General features: G+C 37.8%; 1 pseudogene; it reads right to left on the reverse strand.

Moving 5' to 3' along the window:
• LOC127433763 (microtubule-associated serine/threonine-protein kinase 4-like) overlaps positions 1-21,839 on the reverse strand; it is a 203,580-nt pseudogene extending 181,741 nt beyond the window's left edge.
• Between the last annotated feature and the right edge of the window lie 200 nt (positions 21,840-22,039).

A 22,039-nucleotide genomic window follows, 5' to 3' on the forward strand; every position in this document is an offset into this window, starting at 1 on the left:
GCATGTTAACTAGAGAGGACTCGAATGGTTTTACCTCATCTGTGCGATGCATTAGAATTAAATGTATTTTTGTAGTTGTTTTTAATCAACAACTGACCTGTAGAGAACAGAAAGGGTATTAAAAGAGACAGTATTCAATGACAAATGGGTTGCGTGGATCTCGTCTTGGACACACATTACACGGAACAACTTTTACTCTCAACACGCTGTGAAAGGATCTCGCTGCTGAACATTTCTAAACTAAACTACACAATTACTGGTGAGTGAAATGTAAACAGTTACCAGCCACTTGCCAAATATATTCACTTTAGTTGCATAGCATGAAATTAGGTTGCAAATGCGAGTGATTTCCTCTCATTGTAGTAGAGGGTTTCATTGAGTGAAAGATCAATCTTGGGATTTAAGAATCGAGATCGAGATCGCTCAAATGAAGATCACGATTAATCAGAAAAACAATATTTTCACCCAGATTTCATAATTCTTTTTTTTTTTTTTACTCTGTGTTTGTCAAGTTCCAAATGAAGAGAAATTTATATAAGTTTTCATTTATAAAGTATTTAATTCAATTACATTTTTCAAAAATAGGTATTACAATCTGGTTATTAATCTATAAACCAATTTTTATAGATTTTATGTTGTTGTTTTTTTTTCCATTGAACTATATCGTGATATATATTGTAATCGTGATATAAACTTAGTGATACCGTGATATAAGATTTTGGTCATATCGCCCACCCCTAAGTAACACTGTATGACACATATTCCACTGTCAGTCATTAATTCATTCTGTTACGCTGGACTGAGATGTTGCTTAATTATCGCCTGGAAATACAAATGAGTATCGTAACAGAAGAGACACTCGATCAAACTGCTTTTATCTGTCATGCTGGTTATTTAGAAACAGTTAGTTATATTAATTTGTTTATAGCCATAAACAAAGCACTCATCTTCAAATAAAAGCTCTCTGTGTCTCCCTAGATGTCTGTTTGTATTTCTCTTTCAATCCCTCTTTCCCTCAGGCAGGGTCAAAGGGAAATTTTTGTGTTACATAACAATTAGATATTAAGAGCAATTTCATAATTCAAAATTTGATACATTAAATTCTGTAGTTGGTTTAGCTACTGAAAAACACTGAATTAGTATGAAATATGGATGGGTTTAAATGTACAAACTCTTATAATGGTATGTGTAATTTTATAGCAAAGTAACAGTATACTTTATATTGCAATGAACTGTAGCTATATTTCTTGTTACTGTAGCTAAAATGATTCATATATTAAAAGGAATGTTCTGGGTTCAAAACAATTTATGCTCAATTAACAACATTGGTGGCATTACGTTTCTTAACACAAAATATAATGGACTCATCCCTGGTTTATAAAACGAGAAAAAAGCAGTTTGCTTTTGATGGTGAAGATAGTGATGTGTGATGTATTACACTTTTATTTGCTAAAATATTGAAATGCTCAAAGAGTAGTGTCATTTATATAGATTATTTGTACATACAGTATATTAAACTTGTCATTGCCACATTTCTTATGAAATTTTAGGGGAGGCAGTGCTTCCCTTGTAGTCTTAAATACTGGAATTGCCACTGATTTTAGCCAGAAAAACAAACATTCACTTGTGTGCACATTAAAAGTCCCCCGAAAAACATATAATTCAGGCAGAGACAGATTTAAACAAACATGTACGGGGCTGCTATTGTGTTCTGAGCCGCAAAAGAAACGGGCCAAGTGCATATATGAGCGGTCTTTGTGGGAAGACACAGCCAGTACGGTCTTCAGAGACAGCAATGCGAGTTGGGCATGAGTGGTGTTAAAAGTTAGCTACTTTGTCCTAAGATTTGAGAGATTCATTGCCTTGCACTCTCGATTTTTTAAATGGCTGCTCACCATATGATCGTGGAGTTTCACACACTACCACGTACCCTCTATAGTCAGCTCTTAAATCTGAAAAATATTTGACATACTCCGACTAGATGGAAAATCAGCGCAGTGTAAACCAGCCTATATCCATGCAGTGCCGGGCTATGCTTAAACATTAGATGGAGGAGGAGGACCTTCACTGAACAACAACAAATTCTGCAGATTGCTCCATTGGGTCAAGAAAGGAAGTAACTCTCCCCTAAATCCTGAAGTGTGCTTGAAGCAGAGCAGAAACGTATTGAAACGGAACCTCCGTTCATAATTCTAGCAATTAGGTTTCACATTTGACAACAGGAACTTTCCCAAGCTTGCGCAAAGACATGCTCCAGGGAATAGGTCAAAGTAAAAACATATTGATGGTCCCTTCTGTTTCTCAAAGTGTATGACCTAACCCATCTCATTCTTGCTTAAATGTGAATTGTGGAATTTTTTTTTTATGTTAAAAGGGATAGTTCACCCAAAAATGATAATTCTCTCATCATTTACTTACCCTCGTGTTGTTTCAAACATGTATGACTTTCTTTATTCTGCAGATCACAAGCAAAGATATTTTGAAGGATGAATGATGTTTTTTTGTCTATACAATGCAAGTGAATGGTGACCAAAACTTTCAAGCTCCAAAAAGCACATAAAAGCAGCATAAATGTAATCCATACGACTCTAGTTGTTTAATCCATGTCTTCAGAAGCGATCCAATTGATTTTGTGTGAGAATAGATCAAAATATAACACTTTTTTCCCATTGTACATCTTGCAATTGCATCTCTAGACATGATCATGATTTCAAGCTCAATTACACTTCTTAATGCTTGATGTATGCGCAGAGTGCTAGATGGCACTAGGAAGTGTAATCGAGCTTGAAATCATGATCGCCATGGAGACTGAATATGCCAAGATTTGTAGTGAAAAATTAGTTTAATTGTGGTCTGTTCTATTCCAAAACCGATTAGAATGCTTCATATGGCTGGATTAAACCAGTGGAGACGTATGGATTACTTTTATGCTGCCTTCATGTGGTCTGGCCATCATTCACTTGCACTGAATGGAGCAATAGAGCTGAAATATTCTTCTACAAATCTTTATTTGTGTTCTGCAGAAGAAAGTCATATACCTCTGGGATGGCATGAGGGTGAATAAATGATGAGAGAATTTTCATTTTTGAGTGCTCTATTCTTTAAGCAAATACAAACTAAGGGCTTCAGCCATTTTGCTGTTGAGCTACCAAAGAGATCGCCTGTCTACACGCGTTGCACAGATCTAGGTCATTTAAGCTACCCTTGCTTCCAACTTACGAACAGCAGTGTTAGTTTACATGATGATGTCATCTCAGGACTTGCTGGTCACCTCTGTGTATCGGATTACTTAATTTCTGCATTACAAGACCCTGAAAACAGATCTATTAAACTTCAATCCTGATAAATATTAGGGCAAAAGCACCATCATTTTCCCCAACCAGAGCTGTTAATGACATTAGCAACCAATTTTCCCATTACTGCAAGTTGCTTCAGCACCTGACCAGAGCGGACTCATATGTCCCTGTCAGAAATGAATCAACATGAAGACCTATATCATATGCAGAAGTCAACCCCATGAGCAAGAAGAACTAAGAACCCCGCTGTGACTTATCGGCCCAAAATAGTCAAGGCCTTGCTAATACTCTGAAACCAGACATGTAAACCATATAACCACAAGCTGCGACACCACTGAAACATGAGTAAATGTCGAACTGTGACAAACTCCAGAGATCATGTTTGTTGTTTATGCAATTGATGCATAACGTATCCATCCACTTCTCTCTTTTTTTTTTTTTTTTTAAATCAACACATTTTAGATTAATATTTTTTGACCATATAAGGGAAAGACTGGTCAGCATTTAAGTTTTTCACCATTTTGAAATAACTTTTTCATCCACAAGTCCATTTGAATTAGTACTGCAGTGTGACAAATAAATCTTTAAAAGCACAAATATTCCATATAGTCTCTCAATTAATATGAGGCCATAATGAGAATCACGTGCAACACAGCAGAAAATGTCAACTACTCTTATCCGCTTTACTAAAGCTGCCATCACACACTCGCTGACTCCAAACAACTACATTTTGGCCAAGGGTGTCACACTTACCGACTGTTTTGCGATCTCACACTCTTCAGTTGGAGGTGTGACACACTTGCCAATTCGTAATGGTGGAGGGGTGACAGGTAATCGGAGAGAGGGAGTTGTTATATCTGCTACGTGAAGCTCGCCGAAATAACAACAGAAGTACAGAGTAACAGTGATTTAGGAAGCATTTTATTGAGTAACTTTACCCTATGAATGTGTGGATTGCTGTAGCATGTGTGTGTCCATTCACAGCTTTCAGAGAGTAAAAGATTTATGTTCAACAAAAACAGACTGTTCTGCCTCCGCCTTTCTGATTTACTTAGCCAATTTTTGAAGGAGAACCGCAGTAAAGAAACGCTTGGTGACAGAATCACTATGGATTACAATCAGTGTTTGTAATAATATGCGGCTGTGAGTACGATTGCTGATGAAAGCATTCTGATCAGCATGGAATCTTGTCAGTTCTTCAGTAAAAGAAGCTCATTGGTCACTTGACGAGAATGCATGAGCACGGCCCAGCATCCGAAATAATTTTCCTAACAAGTTTGATCTGCTTTTCCAGTTGTCGGAGCAATTAAATCAGCCAGGAGACCAGACAGTCAAGGGATTAACGAGTTCCCGCTTGGGAGACGCTAATGTGGGCTCCAACTCTCACCTAATTGCCAGTGATTATGTAAATGAACGTTACACCTGAAAATAACTGGAAAAATTGGCTAGTATGACATTGGCTTTAAAAGCGCACCAAATATTTTTTTTCCACTTAAGTGGCGGCCTAGAGAAAGCCATTTTATTGTAAATAAGGATGGTTCCCCCACATGGTGGCTGCCATGTTGAGATCACATGACCAGCAGAATACTACATACTAAATTTATCAAGGGTGACAAATATGTCTGTGAAAAGGGTATTTCTGCAATGGTCTCAAACACTTGTTTTTTGATGATGCTGCATCCACACCCACAATTTACAGTATAAAGCCCAAGACCAAATGTCGAATAGTAAAATAAAAATGTAATAAAATAATACAACTTCATGCACCTTTAATCTGACGTGGAGTTTTGAAGATTTCTACAAAGTGTCAAAGTGTAACATAGCAATCAAAACAAGGTTATGACACAATCAGTATGTTATGCAAGCATGTCATCATACTGTATATTTTTCACATAAGGTGGTTTTCAAGTCATTTGTTATGCAAGAAACCATATCTCGCACATTAAAGTGCTCAATGGTGCTTTGTTGTTAACATATTTAAAAAATTTTGACAGGAGGCTGGAAGATTACACACAACTTTATGCTATGTTAAATACACGTACTGTATGTCTGTTGGCTCATCACTTATTAATGTTTACTGTTGTAATGTTTTATATTCCCATTTTGCCTCTATAAAAAAAAAAATTTTCATCTGAAGTTTAGGATTGGGACCCAAGAACTTGTTCTTACCATTTTATGAAAAAAATACTGGAACATTCAGTTCCGTTAAAGGCAGACAGATTCCTGAACCAATGCCTCTAAATAATTTCCCGCTGTTTGTCTATAATGAATTTGCCAACATTTATTGATTCCCTGACTACCAGTCACTTTGGGCAATTTAAAAAAGTGCGCTCATAGAACATGTCATCATCCATAGCAACGAGGTCAACTCCGCTTTTCCTCTTACCTTAAAATGTCCTTAGCAACACTTGCTCTTGGCGGTTTTGTGAATAGATTTTAAGCAGAAACTCTTAGCTAGGAACTCCTAGTGGTAAGATCAAAGACTTTTGGCATAGCGCTGCACTTAACGCTAGCGCTCTTAAAATAGGGCCCTTAGTATACTTCTCAGTGTCGCCATTCTTGTATATCGCTTTTCCATTGCTTCACAACTGTTTTATTAAATCCCTGGGGTCCATTGACATCACGGCTATGTGTCTGGCTCACGAGTATGTTTATGTGTTTTTGTGTGTCCGTCCGTGTGTGAGAGCAAGAGAGAGGGGGAGCGTGAGGGTACTTTCCTCGTATATTAAAAGTTATTTTGGATTATATAGAAACTGTTGTATTTATCAAGTTTTTTTAAATGTTATTATTGATCAAGTCGTGACTCGAGTGTCTATGAGTGTGTGTGCACAAATCAGAAACAGTGAGAAAACCTCGCTAGCATTTCAGCCTTGAAACCTTGGAGACCTTCGGCACAAGGCAAACTGCAGCTCTTGATGGCCAACAGCCTTTCGGTTTGTTAAGAGTTATGTCCTCAACAACAGCCTAATACCCTGTGGTTCAGCTAAAGAACTGGGGACGTTGGCCACAAAATATCAAGCAATTAAGTCACTGTGGTCCCAAACAATCATTGACAGTCTTCCTTTATAGGAGTTCATTCAAGGTTAGTTCAAAATTCAGTCAACAGTCAACAAAATACAGAAAAAAAACAGTCAACATAATTACACAATTTGCTCAAAATTAAGTATGAGTCACAAAACTGAACCCTATCAAAAGAATAATGTGGCAGTATCATGGAACACTGATGGTATTAGATGGTTATCCCATAGTACTGAATGATTACCATATTCATGTACCATGGTATTTAAATGGTACTTCAAAAACATATAATGGCACCACCATTGTAAAAGTAATAAATAAATAAATTGTTAGTAAGAGAAGTGAAGTCATTCTAATTGCTACTTTCCACATTTAGCTGTATCTACTGCATCAAAACCATTATAAAGCACAACAGTCGGGTTCCGGAAGTAAAATCCCATTCATTTGTTCCATTGACTAATTGATTTTTACCGATAACTTACAACCCTTTAAAGACAGACCTACCGTGAGATCCGAGGTTGTTCATTGATGGTATATGCTTCTGTTGAAGAATCAGTCTTTTTCAGAAAATCAGTTTCTGGTAAACAACTGCACTACCCATGGTCCAGCAGAGAAAGATACACCAATCAGAGAACCGCAGCCACCAAAGCCCATCAAACAAGCACGGAAGCGAACGCCCACTCCTATGAAGCACTGTGAATGACGTAAACAAGTCAGTCTCTTTTCAACCTCAAACTACTTAGGATGCTCCATTAGTTATCCAACAACAAACTAGTAAGTTTAATATTTTAAAAGTATTTTTATATTTTTATAGTCTGTTGCGGATTCTTTATGTTGGTTTGTCTGACAGACAACGGACTGCTTTAGTAAACTTTTGCAAAATAATAAAAAAAAAAAAAAAACAACAAAAAATAAATAAATAAATAAAAAACTGTTGGATGCCATGAACTACATGTTACACACCCACAATAATCTTACATTTACGCACTTTTGAAGCACTCTGGTTTCACTGAAGCATATCACTTAGCTGGGGATATTGGAGCGCCTCTATATACCACCTATTTAATTTGTGTATTTATCAGTTTTCTTATAGTAGGGCTGCAAACTAACCACTGCATGTTATCCACTAACATGTTTAATTGTAATATTATATGCATTTTTTGCCTCAGTGATGTTGCATAATCAGAAAATTTGCAAATAATCATAAAACTGGTTAACCGTGATTTTTTTCTCAGACGGTAATCTAACCATCAAAAACTCACACCGCGGCATCCTTATTTGCAAGAAGTGTTAATATTCATGTGATATTTATTTTATGCAAGAAGTGTTTACATAATTTTGGATATTTTCTGTAAGAAGCCTTGATTTTTCTTTAGATGTTTTGTTTTACCTTTAAAAATACAATAAGAATATTGGTCAACAAAATATCAGACTGAATGGGGCATAATGAGAAATTTTGCATTGTGGTAAGGTTGATTTAAAACCAAGCTGAAAACATTCCCTGTCTTAGGTCAGTTAGGATCACTACTTTATTTTAAGAATGTGATTTGTCAGAATAATAGTAGAGAGAATGATTTATTTCAGCTTTTATTTCTTTCATCACATTCCCAGTGGGTAAGAAGTTTACATACACTTTGTTAGTATTTGGTAACAATGCCTTTAAATTGTTTAACTTGGGTCAAACGTTTTAGGTAGCCTTCCACAAGCTTCTCACAATAAGTTGCTGGAATTTCATGGTTGAAAACCTCTGGAATGTGATCAAGAGGAAGACGGATGGCCACAAGCCATCAAACAAAGACGAGCTGCTTGAATTTTTGCGCCAGGAGTGGCATAAAGTCACCCAACAGCAATGTGAAACACTGGTAGAGAGCATGCCAAGACGCATGAAAGCTGTGATTGAAAATCAGGGTTATTCCACCAAATAATGATTTCTGAACTCTTCCTAAGATAAAACATTATTATTGTGTTGTTTAAAAATGAATATGAACTTGTTTTCTTTGCATTATTCGAGGTCTGAAAACACTGTATATTTTTTGTTATTTTGACAAGTGGTCATTTTCTGCAAATAAATGCTCTAAATGACAATATTTTAATTAGGAATTTGGGAGAAATGTTGTCAGTACTTTATAGAATAAAACAAAAATGTTCATTTTACTCAAACACATACTTATAAATAGTAAATTCAGAGAAACTGATAATTTTGCAGTGGTCTCTTAATATTTTTCCAGAGCTGTTTATATCGAAATACAATTACTCGTATTGTGATATAAGAATTTGGTTATATCACCCACCCCTAATATACTGTATATTGACGTTAATGCTTTTACAGTTAAAATCTGTTACAATTATCACATACCTCTATTACAATTATACAGTCCGGGTGATATGAATTTGAATTGTCCAATGTGCATTTACAGTAAGGGTGGGGGAAAGAAATCGTTTCAGTGATGAATCACGATGCATACTCAAACGATTCTTAATCGATTCTGAAAAGCAAAAAAGAAAAATCTGAGTTCAGTTTAAATCACGACAGAGCCGTGGCGCGCGCCAAAGACAGATGTAGAAACAAAGGCACGAGTTAAGTGCATACACTAAAGTCAAGTGCATAAACATGACTGTTTGCAGACCAGTTGTATCAAACATATGACCATTTGTGCCCGAATGAAAGTACGATCCCGAAATTCTTTCACAAACCCACACACATAGCAACGGGAGAGTTTATGCATGATAAAAAGCCAACAAACAACATGAAAGACGAGCTGGCACCCATTATTGCACTGATTTGCACACAACGGGAGTAAACACAAAAGAAAATAATGATGAGACAGCGGTTAGGGAGATGTTGGTGATGTTTTCATTTAATTGTGTTTGACTCATGAGGGGAGGGGGGGGGGTTGGAGTTTGAAGCACGAAGTAGCAGAATTCATGAATACTAATTAGGTTATGTGCAGAAGTCAAATAATATTTTATTGTTCAATAAATAAAAAAAGAATCATTCTTGATCACCAATTCAAACACTCCAATAAAATACAGCTGTAAAGAATGAGCACTCAAAATAACAAACTCCAGCACTAGACCGCCAGACACACAAATAAAATAAAAACTGCTGCTCAAGAACTGGAGATGTTTATTTTGCATTAGACACTTATGGAACGAAAGCTCTTTCAAAAAGTGGTGGGGACAAAACTGGCAAACGCAAAAAGTGGTGGGAACATGTCCCACCCATACCATCCGTAAACGACGCCATTGGTTTGATGATATCAATTTACTCGACACATGTAATGACAACAGACATGTCAGAAGTTTGAAGTAAAATTTCAAAGATTTAGGCAAAACATTTTCTGAATAAATGAGCAAAAATCAACGAGTGTTTTATCCCTGCTTTCCCCCTTCATTGCTGTTTGACTTTGGCAAACGAATCCATACCACTTGAAAGATATAACATTATCGAAAGAAAAACAACATTTGGCTTATTAGTAAACAGCTGTATCACTTTATCAAGCTTCATAAACAGAAACAAAATTTTCGCCAACTTTTGCCGCATCCCACAGCGCAGCACACTGATATGGGGTATCTGTCACAAACAAGGCGGCACGGTCATTCAGTAACGCCACATGAAAAAGGTCAATATTTCACATAAAAAATGTATAACAGTCCCCATTGGGGCTGTAGACAAATGGTTAGCTTTCATGCTCTGGCACGGTATGGTGCTCATGCTGCAAATGCAATTTTGCAATTCCCTATGGTGTGGTGCAAGAAATTACACATTTCAGCTTTAAGGGGTCATGAAACACAACAACACATTTTTTGAGATGTTAATGTACGTTATGTAATGATAAGTGCATGTTGCACTTAATGGAAAACAACGTTAGCATGTGTTATTTTTATTAGCATACATTTATTTTAAGAGGAACATGGTTAATTTAGTAAGGTTTGAAATCAACATTTCTTCTGCAGAACACAAAAGGAGATGTTATGCAGAATGTAGGAAAGATGCAATGAAAGTGAATGATGACTGAGGCTGTCATTCTGAAATCACTTTTAGAAGAAAGTAAGTCATATGGGTTTGGAACAAATGAAACAACAAAAGTAATGAGTTCATTATGACAGAATTTTAATTTTTCCATCTTTTTAAGGAAAATAAACAATGACAGTCTCAGTGAAGAAAAACGTGCAGCTTTTCAGAGCAAAGAACTAACGTCATCGCTGTACATCTGCCTGACCTTAACCTTTACCCCTGCTCCACTTCCAGCTAAATCATGTTCCTCTGGAGGTTAAACGGCTCACATTACAGTGCTGTGCTGCCGGGGTCAACCTCACCAGAACATCCCTGTGTTACAGAAGATCCCACTGGCCTTACAGAGGCTTGTTCTCCCTCACACAGTGCCGTTCCTTCCCCCTCAAGATTCACTGCTGTCAATTGCCCTGCAAAATCTCAGTAGCAAAGCCATGTTTCCTGTGTTGACAAACTCTCCCTCTGGACATAAGCAGAAGTGTAGTTTTTAGAAGCATGATTGAGTACACACAGTTGCACATTTTTGTATGTGGAGGAAAAGAATATCGCCCTTCCGTCTTTATTTGGACAAGTTCATTCATGAAGGAACTCGCCAAAATGCCAGAGAAGTATGTCAGATGTTCCCTAACAAACTTGAAACCACAATACAGACTCCGTCTACCTGGTTTGACAGAATCATGTATGGCTAAACGATTTGGACAAAAAAAAAAAAAAAAAATCGAATTGCAATTATTTAGAAAAAAATTGTGTTTGCGATTTGAACTGCGATATGATCATTAATATTTATAAAAATAAAAAACTATGGTGTTTCCTTTTGACCAAAATTATGCCATGGGATCTACTGTTCAAGAAAGGGTGTTCACACTTGATAAAATAAAAATAAAAAAATAAAATAAAATTAAATATAAAAAAAAACAGTAAAACGGGGGCAAAAATAAACAGATTCACATCATCTTCACACTGCATGCGGCATAGCCATGCGGGCCTTTATTTCAGCAGAAGCGTTCATTTTGGCGGTACACTGAAGGAAGACATTTCTGTTTGTAATAGAGTTGACAATGGCATTTTAATGCAGAGAAATGCTCTCATCAACTCTTCTGTTCTCAAAAACTTGGTGTTGTTAGGTTATTTTGGATTTGGATAGTAACTTTTAGCGACTATGCTTATTTGTAATTACCCAAATATAAAATTAGTGAACCTAGAGTGCTGTAATATTAACACGCTCACCACATTAGTGTCACGCATGCTTTGTGTAGGTGTAATACACTACAGAGAACAGTGCTGCACACATGCAGTAAGCACAGCAAGCAATGTTTGCAGACTATTTATTTATTTAATTAAAATCACAGCCTTTGTGGTCTGATAATTGCACTACATCATATCACGATTTTGATTTTATTTCGATTATCCAGCCCTAGAATCACATTACTATACCTACATTTTTTTGTTTTGTTTTGTGGCTTGTTTTACATTTTGCTGCAGTTTTCTGGCAAATTTTTTTATTTATTTTTTAAATCCCCTATTTTCCCCAATTTGGAATGCCCAATTCCCACTACTTAGTAGGTCCTCGTGGTGGCGCGGTTTACACCTCAATCCGGGTGGCGGAGGACAATTTCCACTTTTGAGACAGTCAATCCGCACATCTTATAACGTGGCTCGTTGTGCATGACACCACGGAGACTCCCAGCTTGTGGACGCTCATGCTACTCTCCGCGATCCATGCACAATTTACCACACGCCCCATTGAGAGCGAGAACCGCTAATCGCGACCAGGAGGAGGTTACCCCATGTGACTCTACCCTCCCTAACAACCGGGCCAATTTGGTTGCTTATGAGACCTGGCTGAAGTCACTCAGCACACCCTGGATTTGAACTCGCGACTCCAGGGGTGGTAGTCAGTGTCAATACTCGCCGAGCTACCCAGGCCCCCAGTTTTCTGGTGAATTGAACAGTAGAGGCACTACAATGATTACGTGTAAAACGGTAGCTCATAAACACATATCACGCATTTCTTTACGCAATGCTACCTTATGACATCAAAACACTGTAGTGCATGACTTGTAAGGTAATAAATACATTCTAACATTTGCATTACATAAACAAATACAAGCTTGCAAGCTTATTCGTATGAGATAAAATTTCAGGGTCAACTGATAGAGCATTTCACTTGCGACGCAAAAGGACCAGTGTACGAGTCCTGAAGAGCAAGCGAGTGAACATGTGAAATGAAATTGTCTTAGACGCATCAAAAACTGATGTGATTGCTTCAGCAATTGTGTTTTTCATCTCACATTTGCTTTTTTCTGACACTGTAATTTAGGTTTAGGCTTAAGGTTTAGGATACGGGGGTCAGTTTTGCTGATTAAAACTTAATAGAGCATTAACCTTTAAAAACCTCATCTGTTTGGGAGAACATTTAACTCACTTTTAGCGACACACAGTGGACATTTCAACCCAGAACTGCCAAGATATGTGGGATAAACCATGTAACAGCAATGGACTGGCCATCGGGAGCACTGGGTTTAACCTGGTGGGCTGGTCGAGTAGTGGGTCGGTCAGTCGAGTGGGCTGATGAGACTAAATGGATTAAACCATGCAGCGCATCCGCTGGCCACAGCGCGAGAGGAGAGCGGGGCCCACCTGTACAGCGCTGATGAACCTGCAGTGCTCTGTGCTCACGCCACGCAGTCTAGAGATAAACACACCACAAGATATGGAAACCTTAAAGGCTCCGTGCAAAGCTCATTGAAATCAGATTAAACAGACCCGACATTCTAAACAACAGTGATGAGGTAAACAGGAAATCATTGTCCATCACACATCATGTTGCAGAAACTATGGTGTTTTGGCAGAAATATTGTATTTAGAATAAATGTTACTATTATTATAATTATATGAAATATTGTTTAGTATGGGAATAAAAACATATGTTTAGTGTCTGTCTGGTTTGGTTTAATGGAAAAAGTAAATTCAGTAATTAATGAAAGATAAATATCAGTCCTACTGTCAGAGTGTTTGAGTAATTTAGGTGTTAATTCACTTTTTACTGTTTTTATTGTTGTTAATATTGTTAAATGCATTTGCAATTCAATAATAATAACCTAAAACTGCTAAGAAAATTTGAGTGCTGAGCAACCAGGACACACTTCCCTAAACAAAAACTTCGTCTTCGCCAAGACTTTCGTTTTTTTCCTGGATTAGTGTTTGTCTTTGATAATCCTGCCTTATTAATAGTATCCACCACTGGCAGCACTGTCACTTCACAGGATCAAATACTAACACAGATTTACATGTACAGGCCCCAACATTTAAATTAGATTGCATTACAAAATGGTTTGATGTACTTTTGTTCCCTCAGTATAGTTTCCAAACAGATGTCAACAGGTCATCTACTTTATATAAAAAAACAAAAAACTTCTTATAATATCACTGTAGAGCCGAGGAGGGCGGGGCCGGGCTGGAATGACGCATGCCCGGTCCCCAATCAGCCTGATGGGGCGCGCGAGGGATAAAGGCGGCCGGGGACGACAGTTCGAGAGAGAGAGAGAATTACAGGCAGCTGTACTGTGTGTGTTTATGGTTGTGTGTTTTTGTTTAAGTTGTTTATTAAATTATTATTTAAGTTGTCAAGCCGGTTCTCGCCTCCTCCTTTCCACTGAACCCCCTTACACTGGTGCCGAAACCCGAGAAGGAGGAGGGATTCCCATCGCAGAGTCCTCGACACTGCCGTCCACCCAGGGGAGCGCCGCTGCCATCCGACGGGGGACGGAGTAGCCCGACCACCCGGACGCGGGGAACGACTGCCGTCCGCGAGGCGAGTGGGGACGGGACTCCCCGACCGCCTGGAGCGAGGGAGCCGCTGCCAGGGGCGGAGGAGTGCCCTGCCGTCCCCCGGGAACGTGGAGGGGTCGAGAGAAGACCGCCGTCCGCGGGGGGAGGAGGGAAGCGACTCCCTGACCGCCTGGAGTGGTAGGGCCGCTGCCAGGGGCGGAGGAGTGTCCCCACGGGACGCCGGGAACATGGAGGGGCATTCTGTCCGCTCGGGGTCGGAGGTCTGACGCCAGTCCGCCCGGGGGAGCGGCTGCCGTCCGCCTGAGAGGGTGGAGGAGTGATTGAGGACCACGCGACGGCGCATCAGAGAACCGGTGAGTTTCTTTTTCTCTCTCTCCTCTCTCTCTCTCTCTCTCTCTCTCTCTCTCTCTGTCGCTCCGTGTTGGCCTTTCCCTCGCCTATTTTGTTTTGTTGTTTTTCCCCTCCTGTCTCCTCCCAGGTCGAGGAAGGCGGGGATGACCCGCCGGCAGTCGGGCGCAAGGCACGCCCCCTCGGAGAGGAAGGGGGGGATATACATCCTGCCGGGGGCTCCCCGGCCTGAGGCAATGCTGGGAGGAGTGTAGAGCCGAGGAGGGCGGGCCGGGCTGGAATGACGCACGCCCGGTTCCCAATCAGCCTGATGGGGCGCGCGAGGGATAAAGGGGGCCGGGGACGACAGTTCGAGAGAGAGAGAGAGAATTACAGGCAGCTGTACTGTGTGTTTATGGTTGTGTGTTTTTGTTTAAGTTGTTTATTAAATTATTATTTAAGTTGTCAAGCCGGTTCTCGCCTCCTCCTTTCCACTGAACCCCCTTACAATCACCAAATAAACTTCTGCATTAGCATGACTGCTATAATACCATCAGCACTTTCATTTTCAACACTGTTTTGGATTACTAACATTATTTTGTTTTCATAAGGTTGCTTTTTTTTGTTTTTTATTTATTTTTATTTTTTTCGGCAGAAGTTCTGATTTGCACTTGCATGCTTGCCAAAAATTTCATTGGCCATGTGAAATTTCACTGTTATTTTTAGTAACCCATTTTTATATATGTAAATACTGTATAGTTTTTTCTGTTTTGTTTTTTTCTCATAAATACACTTCCTTATTGTTGAGCACTGAGTAAAAATGTGAAAATATTCTATTATTGTCTCTGTAGACTGTTTCCAGGTAGTCTGACATTGCACTAAATTCATAAACAGCATTATTAATATTACCTAAAGCAAAAGAGTTGAATCAATGAAAAACATCGATCCTTCAGATACAAAAGTTCCATTGTTGTGAAAAAATGTCCCAAGTTGTTCTATTCAAAGTTCAATTGAGGATTTCTTACCTTACACCAATCAGATGACGGCCACTCTGGTACCGTCAAATTCCTTCTCAATGCCATTGATGTCCCACTAAAAGATCCCCCTAAAAGCCAAGGCTATCTGTCTCTCATCACAAGCGGATCAAATCAAACCAATAAATCAACGGCAAACAGACAGGCATGTTTGGAATGACATCACCCACAGTGGATGCAGGAGAAACTCTAAACAGATTAAAGGCAAATCCTCTTAGCAAGTAAGCCATTCACCAATACTGTACATCCTCTTTCCAGGTCCGAGAAACCCTGTTAAAATAAATGGATGTTTATTTATAACTCTGGAAATGGAGTTTCACTTGTTGAGACCAGTTCAGAGCTCAGACATTGATAGTGTTATTCAGATTGATAAAAAAAAATAAAATAAAAAAAATAATAAAAAAACACCATTCATTCTGGGAACAATGCACCCTGATGTGGTCATGAATAATTCATTTGCCTGAACATGACTAAAAAAAGTTTAAAAAGGTATTAAATTGAGACTGAGAGATTACTCAATTAATTAGAGAAGCATTTAATTCTTTTAGGTTTGCCATATTGTAATGTTCTTGCTTTCAGCGATTCCTGTCCCAGGGTTTTTATAGTTTTTTTGTTATTATTAATTTAGTTTTTATTTCCATTTTATTTTCAATTTGTCCTTAAATTTGAGTTTAGTCTTCATTAGTTTTTACCCTATGACATAGTTTAATTTTTGTTTTTCAAGTACAGTATATTTATTTTTATTTTAGTATTTTGGGGCTGCCAAAGTAAATGCATTAACAGATATTTTTTTCAAATGGTTAAGCGTTAAATTTTTTTGTGGTCTTCTATAGTTATATAATATAACGTATCAAAAAATAAAACTAATAAAACATCGGTACTTTGGTAGTCATTTTTATTTTATTTTCAGTCGTTTTGGAGTCGTGAACATCTATTTTGGTTTAGTTTATATAATTAAGCTTTTATCTTTATTAAAAGGAATATGTTTTCATTTAGTTTCCGTGAACTCCAGTGACTCCAGCCATGTCTCCTAAGCAACCAAATTGGCCCGGTTGCTAGGGAGGTTAGAGTCACATGGGGTAACCTCTTGTGGTCGCTATAATGTAGTTCTCGCTCTCAGTGGGGCGCGTGGTGAGTTGTGTGTGGATGCTGTGGAGAATAGCGTGAAGCCTCCACGGTAACGCGCTCAACAAGCCAAGTGATAAGATGTACGGATTGACGGTCTCAGACGCGGAGGCTACTGAGATTCGTCCTCCGTCACCCGGATTGAGGCGAGTCACTACGCCACCACGAGGACTTAAGAGCGCATTGGGCATTCCAATTTGGGGAGAAAAGGGGAGAAAAAAATAAATAAATAAATAAAACAAAAAAAAGCTGCTTCTATTTTTAACAGCTTCTTTGTATAAATTCTTTCTTGGATCCCAGTTTAATATGCAAAGACAACTATAATTAAGCCATTTGTTGGTTGATTTGACCTAAAAATGTAACACTACGGTGCTTTTAAAACATTCGTCAGGCACGTCCAGCTTGACCCAGCAACATTGGCTTAATCAATGGTGTGACTTGGGGGTGGGACAATCTGTTTATACAACCATTTAGAGAAGGGGGGTAGGGGGTTGTGTTCAGAGAAACCTGTTTGAAAACAGCTATTGCAAATGCACATTTTGGTGATGCAGTAGCATAGAAATTACTTCACATTTAAAGTTTCTTGCAAACTATTCAGATATTTCCACATATTAAAGTAGTTTGTATATGTAGGGAGATGGACTCGATTCATTTATTATTCGCAATGCTTTCTGGGATAGGCCAGTTGCTTCGGAGCTCTTTTGCTTTAAATTCCATTTCCATGGGAACAACGACTTCTGATTGGTTAATCTCTCTTGGGGATTATGGGTAGTGTAGTTCTTTACCAGAAATGCAGCTATTGAATGATCATTTCAAAATGAAGTTCGAATTACACAGACTTATGGCTTCTACAGAAGCATATATCATCACTTAACAACCCCAGAGCTTATGGTAGGTCGTTCTTGAAAGATTTATAAATTATTGTTAGAAATCAATTTCTCTATGAAGAAAATGAATGATATTTCTTCATCCGGAACGGTTTCGCTCTATTTGCTGCTCTTTCACTGCAAGTTCACCACTAAAACCTGACCACTACAACCTAACCACAGTCTCAGAAAGCTGTCCTCACATGGTCTCTGAAGCCAAACCTTTAGCATCAAAGAAACTTTTAGGACAGTGCAGCTGTCTTTGCATTCACGTCCCTGTATTTTCTGGGGCAGTATTCATGAGGGAAGGGTGAAAAGAGAAGGAGGCTATTTAAGAGACTTGAAATGGGGTTGATGAGTACAGACTAATGGAGGTTTAGGTCGAACTGTAGCTGTGCACTGTAGTAGGGCTGCTCGATTATGGCAAAAATCATAATCATGATTATTTTGGTCAATACTGAGATCATGATTATTTAACACGATTACTCGTTGACTTTGGAAACATCATGCATTTACTGAACTTTTTTTTTTTGTCTTTTTAACAGTGGATTTCCTTGAACTTGACATGTAAACTGCACTGGGTAGGGGAGGAGGCTATTGCCATATGGTAATTATTTTATGTCATGTATGGTAGTCAGATTAAGAAAAGCCTCCATCGCCATCATTAACAGCAGGGATGCTCATAGTTCTGTGGAATAAGATCTTTTTCATCATGTTATTGCAGCAAGATCTACATGTACAATAAAAGCTATACATTATCACAATACCAAAATTTTAGTAGTCGATAGTGAAATTTGACTATTCTCAATACCAGCTTCAAAACCACAAATAAAACAAATAATAACACTAACTATGGAAGAATGGTTTCAAGTTCTTAAGTAATTATTCAAGACTAGTAAACAGTCATTAATAAAATAACAATAAAAATCAGCAATGAATAGAAATAGATAAAAAATAATAGAACAAATTAAGAAAATTCAGTGCTTTTTTAACAGCTAAAGTTTTTAACAGCAGTATCAAGTATTCAAGGAAACATTCAGAATGAAATGCAACATAAAACTACTACTGGTCTTTACTGTATGATTATATTACATGAATACTTTTTAAAGGTACTAAATTTACACTGTCAAGAGCAGTGAGTGGTTTTCTAGTTTTCTTGTTCTGGTTGTTTAATTATTATAATGACACACTAGACAGCAGCAGGTCTATTAGCTTACATTTATACTTACAAGTCTGACATTTTAATACAAATCCGCTTTTTTCTCTGCTGTTTACGTTCACTTTAGACATCACTCTATGTGTTTACATGAATACCAAGACGGGCATTTTGGTGGAATTCATGTAATTCATGTGCACATTAGCGCAAGCAATTTCGGAACACACGCGCATGTTCAGCACACACACATAACGCCGCCCGTCAATCAAACAGGGCGCAGCTGTTACTAGATCGCTAGCGAATTATAAAATTACGTGCTCTTTCAACAGCAGAATAAAAATATGAACTTTCTGAAAAGTGACACAGGCCTAGCCTATCATAAATATAGTTGGTTATTTTTTCGTTATTGAATAATTTTGCGTGCCGATTCTGAGCGCTATATAGTGGAGGATGCAGCAGTCCACCATGATCTGACACACTCTACCGGGACACTGTGATCCCAACCCGATCTCATGAAAAGTCGTACATAATTTACGAGTTGGTTATTTTCGTATGGTCTCGCACGATGATGTAAACTCGTCCGACTTCATCACGTGCAAAATTTCCGGATGTCTAATGCGGAAGTAAGCACGAGTTCCCAAGTTCTAAATAAGGAGTAAATTATATAAGTAGTTTTCATTTAAGAAGCATTTATTTCACTGACTAGATTTTACAAAAATAGGCATTACAATATGGTTATTTATTATGTTAACTGATTCTTATTGGTTTTCCAGAAAAAAATTACTATATCGTGATATATATATATCGTTATAGTGATATAAAATTACTCATATCGTGATATAAGATTTTGGTCATATCGCCCACCCCTAGCCTGCATACAGTTTATGTGGTACTATACAGTAGTGTTGCAGTATTAAACGAATGTGTAGAACTTTGGGAATGACAGGTGTTCCAATTCTGCGGAAATATACAGAGCTTTCTGTTGGAAATATGGCAATGCCATAGCGCTTTCATATAATCCATGGTACTACTGAACAATACCATGTTTCTGTAAAGTGGTGATTACATGGTACTCCAAAGAGCATACCATGGGAATGAAAAATATTATGGTTTTACTACTGTACAAAACATAGCTTTACCATGGTATTTATCTGTAAGTACTGACTTAAAATATTTCAAATTCATCATCCACTGTGGTGGTTCCTTGTTTGAGTGATTGTATCATAATAATACCATGGTGCTTTTTTGTGTGTAATGACAAACTCTCTTTTATTTTTTATTACTTTAAACAACTAAATAAAATCACTAACCTAAAAAACGGGTGCTCACTACAACATCATAAGTGCATCCAGATCTGGCCGTTTAATGACAGTTCACATAATGAGTGTATAAACATACTGCAGCTGGATTCCCTTCATGTAAACATACAGGAGTGAAGACATAAGCCACTGTTTTCCTTCTGCACTTTCATATAACACTGTGGCAAGAGGATAAATCTGTCTCCCAGATCAGTGGATGACTCAGACCACTGTTCTCCCACTCCCTTGACCTGGCTGTGAGTAAACATGCATTGACACGGCTCTCATAGTGGCAAACATCTCAGGTATCTGATTGGTGTGACAAGCCATCTAATCCTCTGGCAAGCTAATTAGACATCACTCCCAGAGAAAAGTGGCTGACATATAAGCTATGCTTTAAAATCGACAATTACTTGGTTGAGCTGGACAAACCAGTCAGAAAGAATATGACAATGCCTAACCTACTTTTCAAGTTAGGCTAAGAAAACAAAAGTTTAAAAAAAAGATCACTCTTTGAATACACAACCCTGTTCAATGAACCAAGCAGCTTTTGCTTTTTCACCATGAACAATTTAGTCAAATGAAAATGTGTGTCAAAAGTTCAAAATGTATATGAAAAGCACCTGAAAACAAGACTTACATATGATATGAGCTGGTTGAATGAATCAAGACTGAATGTACTCTCACACAGTGTTGGCAGTCATTGAGGTGTGCTTTATATCACATACATGCCTCCACATGGACAGCTCAAAGGGGACGTAGCTACTACAGGTTTAAGTGGTTTGATTTGGGTCGGACTGAATCATTTAGTCAAAGACATTTCACAATATTTTGCAAATTCAACTACCAAACTTAACAAAAAAAATAAAAAAAAAACATTTCAAAATAAATACCCAGTATAATTTACAAAGATTTAATTTTGTGTTTAATTTTTCACCTACACATATTATGGATGTATCCCTGTCCATGCATACATTTTTAACATTTAGGAATTTCTTTAAAAATTCAGAATGTACTTCTTAATTATCTGGTAGACATATTAGAAGGTAATAATAATAGCCAATGGAATTTATAAACATTTCATTTTTGCTTGTATGTGTATTTTTTCACCTTCATATTATGGATGTGTATGGGTACATGCATACTTTTTAACATATAGTAATTTCCCTAAAAATATTAAAATACATATTCTATAAATTTAAAACATATTCTTAATTTTTTTATTATTATTATTTTATTTTTTATTTTTATTTTTTTAAGGTAATAACGTCCGTTAAAGTTGTTAAGAAAACTTAAACGGAAAAAAAAATAGCTTTAATTGAATTGTTTGTTGCTGACAGTCTGGATGGTGGATCCTTCATTGGAATTTTTATTTTAATTATATATACTCGTAATTGACTGAATTTTATACGTTAATATACAGAATACGTTAAAAATGTATGTTTATAAAAATGACAGCCTGTGTGTAACTGTTTTTCTAATGTATTTAAAGGTTTTTGATGATTGGTGCATGTATGCTTTGTATTAAAAAATATTAAAAATAAATAAATAAATAAATAAAAAGTCATGTTTAAAAAGTTGTTATCACAGATACACTCGTGCGCGTGTTTTTCAGGACTATACTTTACCAGTTCATCCTCGTCCCCTTCATTTTCTTCTTCTCCTTCATTTTGATCCCCCTTCCTCGCTTTCATCATCGCGTTGCTTTCCTCTGCATCATTCGCCTTCGCTATTCCTTCGAGACTCACAAATAAGGAGTGACATTTCAATTCTTCAAAGTGTAACTCGGCTCGCGTCTCGCCTTCTGACAGCGTGTCCGAGCCGGATGAATCTCCGCTGCCGCCAAATGATTCACACTGTTCACGCTCCATTGCCCTAAAACATCTCGTTAAACTGCAGTGACATGTCCAGGTGCAGCTTGTCTGAGCTCCGACTGAGCGCTCAAGAAATCTCTGCTTACTGTCCTGTTGTTATTTTGACTAACATGCGTGTTAGTAACATGGCAAGCGTCCATTCAACCGAAGTCTGCGCTGATTGGCTCAGCGGACTCCGCCCATCAGCCAATGAGGGAGGAGCGCGCTGTTCACGTCCTTTTAAACGAGGAGCGCGTTG

Source organism: Myxocyprinus asiaticus, chromosome 4 (assembly GCF_019703515.2).
Source record: "Myxocyprinus asiaticus isolate MX2 ecotype Aquarium Trade chromosome 4, UBuf_Myxa_2, whole genome shotgun sequence".
NCBI classification, from domain to species: Eukaryota; Metazoa; Chordata; class Actinopteri; order Cypriniformes; family Catostomidae; genus Myxocyprinus; species Myxocyprinus asiaticus.